General features: G+C 50.0%; 1 non-coding gene across 1 annotated transcript; it reads left to right on the top strand.

Moving 5' to 3' along the window:
* The first annotated feature begins 1469 nt into the window (after window positions 1-1469).
* LOC123587102 lies at window positions 1470-1556 on the top strand. Its single transcript, XR_006707157.1, has one exon. It is a non-coding gene; the product is annotated as a small nucleolar RNA SNORD35 (small nucleolar RNA).
* The last annotated feature ends 3170 nt before the right edge of the window (window positions 1557-4726 follow it).

Raw genomic sequence — 4726 nt, forward strand, 5'->3', positions numbered from 1 at the left:
GCTAGGTGTGATCGCCATGAGCCATTGAAACGGAGGCCGAGAGATCTCCCAGTCACAGAACCAGTAACAGATGCTAAGTTAGGATCCAGCCCCCCACAGGCCTGTGTGGAGACCAGTGGCTTTGCTGTGTGTTGGGGGGGGGGGAGGGGGGGAAGAAGCAGCCTGAGGCAAAGGCACTTAGCAGGGAGGGGTTCCGGTCCCTGACTCGTGGGACTCAGCCGAGGGCCCGGGGTGGGAAGAGAGGTGTGCATTAAGCGTCTTACTCTGATCCCCTCGTGCCTGGGGCAAAAGGAAGAACTGCCTGCTAATCCCGACACCCAAGCAGCTCTGCTGTGGGGAAGCTCCGGAGTCTGGAGTGGCCGGCGGGGGGCACATACGGTTCTTCCTCCGACGTCTGTGGCCCTGAGGTGGTCAGCAGCAGGGGAGGAAGGGGGTGACGGGGGCTGAGCAGACCCCAGGGAGCCAGTGGTGGCAGGGACGGTGGCCTCGGGTTCACCAGGTGATGGCCTGAAAGACAGTGAGAGAGGCTGGGAGCCCAGGTGACCCACTCAGAGCACCTGGAGGACACCTGCGACCCCCGATCACATACTATTCACATGTATGTGTATGCACGTGTGTGCACGCGCGTGTGTATGCACGTGCGTGCATGTGCATGCATATGCACGCATCTGCATATGTATGTGTGTGCATGTGTAGTGTATCTGCGTGTGCCTCTGTGTGTATCTGTGTGTGTCTGCGTGTGCACATGTATGTGTCTGAATGTGTGTACACGTGTGTATGTGTATATGGGTGTGTATGTAGGTGTATGTTGTACATATGCATATGTGTATCTGTAGGTATAGGTGTATGTATATATGTATCTATTTATATATAATAACACATGCATATGTATATATTTAGAAATACGTATGCATGTGAGTATATTATGTATATGCATATACCTGTGCACACACTTATACGTGTGTATATGCATATAATATGTATATATGTGTGTATACATGTATGCATGCTTCTACGTGTACATATGCATGTAACATGCATATATATGTGTGTACATGCATATATATGTATATATCTTACATACCTTGAGCCTTAGGATACAATTATCCAGTAAATGAAATTAAAAAGCCTTTGCAATGGGTGGAGGTGGTCGAAAGATACAAACCTCTGGTTATATAATAAGTGTTGGGAATGTGAAGTAGAAGCATAACGACTGTAGTTAACAATACGTATTATATGTTTGAAAGTTGCTAAGAGAGTAGATCTTAGGGGCACCTGGGTGGCTCAGTCGGTTAAGCATCCAACTTCGGCTCAGGTCACAGTTGCATGGTTTGCATGCAGGCAGCGTGGAAGCCCCTCCCCTGCTCGCTGTCTCTCTCAAAATAGGCAAATATACCTAAAAGAGAGAGAGAGAGAAAGAGAGAGAGAGAGTAGATCTTAAAAATTCTCATCACGAGGAAAAAAACTTGTGCAGATGATGTCTCTTCCTCACGATGGTCTGCGGGTGCCACTGTGGGCAGAGCAGATGATGCCAATGGCCCAGCTGATGCCAGGAGGAGGGAGCAGGGAGCCCTTCCGGGGGCGGGTGTATCTTTCGGCTTGTGCCTGCTGAGACAAGGGGGGCCCGCTATGACAGCTCATCACCTCTGTCCCTTAGCCACCTTGGCTGCACTCTGTCATAACTTCACTTCTCCCCCTGCCCCCACAGGGGAAAAAAAGAAAATCGTGACCCCGTGTGGGGATGGGTGTTACGTAAGCTGATGGGGGTAATCATTTCTTAATATATATGTAGGTACATTGTATACCTTAAAGTAATACAATGTTGTGTGTCAATGCTCTCAATTGTAAAAATAAATCCGTAAGTTCACAATGCTTAAAAGCCTTTGTATATCTTAGTACTGAATGAGGCCTCTGAGGAGGGGTTAGAAATCTTGAAAGTGGGCCTCATGCCCTGCTGTTAAAAAGGCAACATACAGAGAAAGACAGATACCATATGTTTTCACTCTTATGTAGATCCTGAGAAACTTAACAGCAGACCACGGGGGAGAGGAAGGAAAAAAAAAAAAACAAAAAAAGAAGTTAGAGAGGGAGGGAGGCAAACCATAAGAGACTCTTAAAAACTGAGAATAAACGGAAGGTTGATGGAGGTGGGGGGGAGGGGAAAGTGGGGGATGGGCATCGAGGAGGGCACCTGTTGGGAGGAGCCCTGGGTGCTGTATGGAAACCAATTTGACAATAAATTTCACATTTAAAAAAAAAGATAAAATATAGAAAAAAAAAAAAAAAAAAGCAACAGATGAGGTGCCCGGGTGGCTCAGTGGGTTAAGGATCCTACTCTTGGTTTCGGGTCAGGTCATGATCTCATGGTTCGTGAGATCGAGCCGAGTCGGGCTCTGCACTGAAAATGCGGAGCCTGCTTGGGATTCTCTCTCCCTCTCTCTCTGCCCCTCCCCCACTTGCGTGCGCTCTCTCTCTATCAAAATAAACATCGAAAAAAATTAAAAAAAAAAAAGCAGGCAGCAGACTTTCCGACGAATACAATCAGAACTGTCTCTGAGACCTCGTTTCACCCAGCAGCTGAGGCCCAGACAGAAGGAACTACAGACACATAACCTCCTGTTTCATTTTTCTATTTCTAGGTGACTGCCAGTTATGGCTGGCAGGGACCGTTCACATCCGCCTTCCCCTCTGGTGTGGGCGCCCCCCCTTGCAGACAGCAGAGTCGGGGCGACGGGGCCTGGCCCCCTCCGCAGCGGCCTCCCCACGGAAAGGCAGGTGCCCCTTTGGACGCCCGACCTGTTCTGTTTCCTCTTTGGGAGCTCTCATGAAATAAGGCACCTTTTCAACCAGCAGCAAATGAAATCACATGTAGGATTTCGGGACCACTTCTTGAACGCCCCCGCAACGACAAACGAGCGACATCTAGAACCAATGCTGAGCTCTGAGCTTGGGGACCCGTGTCTGCAGCCCTCGCATCGACTTCCCGCTCACCCAGAACTGCCTGCGGGGATGTGCAGGAGAGAGGATGTGAAGGAGGGCAACTTACCCTCGAGGGGTTCTGGGCCTCAGAAGGCAGGTGGGTGCTGAGAACCCCTTGGCCTCCCCTTACAGCTCTCTGAGGCTCACGTGCAGGTACAAAGAATCTTCCAGAAAAAGGCTTCCCAGGAACCCCAGGCAGCTCTCCTCCCAGAGCTCTAGCCAGCAACAGCTGTGTTTCGGCAGCTGCCCCAGAGGGAGTTTTCGGATGCCAGGAGAGCCTTCCCGCCAGCAGCCTTTAATTAAGAGCGCCATGATTACAGTCGCTAGGAGTCAAGAGGGCACCCCTCTTTCCTTAAACTTTGCCAATTTGAGCACAACAGCCTTTTCATGGGTAACAAGGGACCGTTTTGTACACGCTGACTTGTCTCAGGAGAGAGCTGTGGTCTGCAGAGAGAGATCTAGAACTCTAGAGCTCTCGTCACGCTTCTTACATTTGCTGGGAGATCACCGATCTCTTGCATCCGTTAGCAGAGTCTGGCAAGTGGCGGGGAGGTGGCCAGGATCCCCTGGTAATTTAGCGACAGCTGCAGGATCACCCTTCTAGCACAGCAGGCCACATGGAGCCCGCCTGAGCCAACATTTGGGGGCTCCACATGGCGTTATCATAAATAAGAGGTGCGAGGCTGCTTCAGACAATGAGCCCCCTCTGACAGTTCCCGTAAGCTTCTCTCTGTCCCGAAACCCACACCTGGTGACACTGACGTGCCTGGAAAGAAAGAGAGACATGAGCACAGACACCAACCCCCGCCTCTCTTCTTCTCTTCCTTCAAACTTAGACTCGCACAAGGCACCTGCTATGTGCTAAACCCCGTGCAGAGAGTTGAGAAGGCCCAAGGTCAGCAGAAGAGTCAGGAAGCAAGCACACGCTGCGTGTCTCCTGAGTGGTGGGCATTGCAAGCTGAACACACACAGATTGAGAGGCTCAGACGCTTCTCTGCTTTACTCACGGCCGGAAAGAGTTGTGAACTGTTCACAGCAAGAAAGCCAGTCTCCTTCTAGGCGTGTGACCAGCTGTAGAAAGCTGATGAGAAATGAGAGGGGGAATTAGGGGTAAGGGTGTGTGTGTGTGTGTGTGTGTGTGTGTGGAGGGACCTGGGGCTTCTTGACGCTATACTCATTGCTTCCTTATTTTCCTTTGTAAACTCTTGGGGCCTTTGATTACACGCTTAGCCCAGTTGCATGGCGTTGATACAGGTTATCTCTCCGATTCTCAGTTTTTCACAGGGAGGTGGAGATAGATGTCCTCATTTTGACAAATAAGAAAATTGAGGCCCCAAAAGGGTGTATTCCTCACCTGAAGACATTCAGAAAGATGATGAGAAAGCCAGGAATACTTCCACAAGTAGCTACCAAGAACCTACCATAGGGCAGACACGTGGGTTCAAGCCCGGGAATTCCCATTACTCCCGCTCTACGAACCTGCCTCTCCGATTCCATTTGGGAAGCCAGTCGTGACTCAACTCGTATCGTGTTTGAAGAGAGAGAGTCTTGACGCTTGTTTGTTTCTGCCCTCTTTTCTTTACAAAGGCGTGTACTCATTTATTCACTTATTCGTTCGTTCACCAATTATTTGTTGAGTGTCTGCTACGTTCCAGGCATGGTACTCGTTACTAGGAATTCACTGGTGACCACAAAGAGACACTGTCCCGGCCCTTATGAAGCTGACCTTCTAGAGGGGTGACAGCCA

The sequence above is a fragment of the Leopardus geoffroyi genome, chromosome C3 (genome assembly GCF_018350155.1).
Source record: "Leopardus geoffroyi isolate Oge1 chromosome C3, O.geoffroyi_Oge1_pat1.0, whole genome shotgun sequence".
In the NCBI taxonomy this organism is placed as follows: Eukaryota; Metazoa; Chordata; class Mammalia; order Carnivora; family Felidae; genus Leopardus; species Leopardus geoffroyi.